The following is a 350-nucleotide window of genomic DNA, read 5'->3' as shown; positions in this document are numbered from 1 at the left end:
TCCACCAGACATATCTACAGATACGTCTGCTACAATGCTGTTAGTAGCTGTAGTTCCTCTTTCTGTACAGTGGGAGCACATGATCACATCTCCAGTTTTCCCAAGAGTCCTCTTATTTTTAACTGTTGAGAATTGACAAAATATTTAAATCCTAAATTGACTCTTACTTCTGTTTTCTATAGACTTAGCAGCTTCCTGCTCAGCAGTTCAGCTTCTCTYCTCTCCACAGTCTAGGAACTGGGTCTGTGGCTTCCTTATACTCAGCTGGGAGTCCAGGTACAGCCTAGTCAGCTTAAGAGAGAGCAGCCTGGCTGTGTGGTAGGCGAAACGGGGCGTTGCGGAAGATCACG

Source organism: Rhea americana, unplaced genomic scaffold (genome assembly GCF_003343005.1).
Source record: "Rhea americana isolate MKP2758 unplaced genomic scaffold, rheAme1 scaffold_91, whole genome shotgun sequence".
NCBI lineage: Eukaryota > Metazoa > Chordata > Aves > Rheiformes > Rheidae > Rhea > Rhea americana.
Note: the sequence above shows the minus strand (reverse complement) of the source record.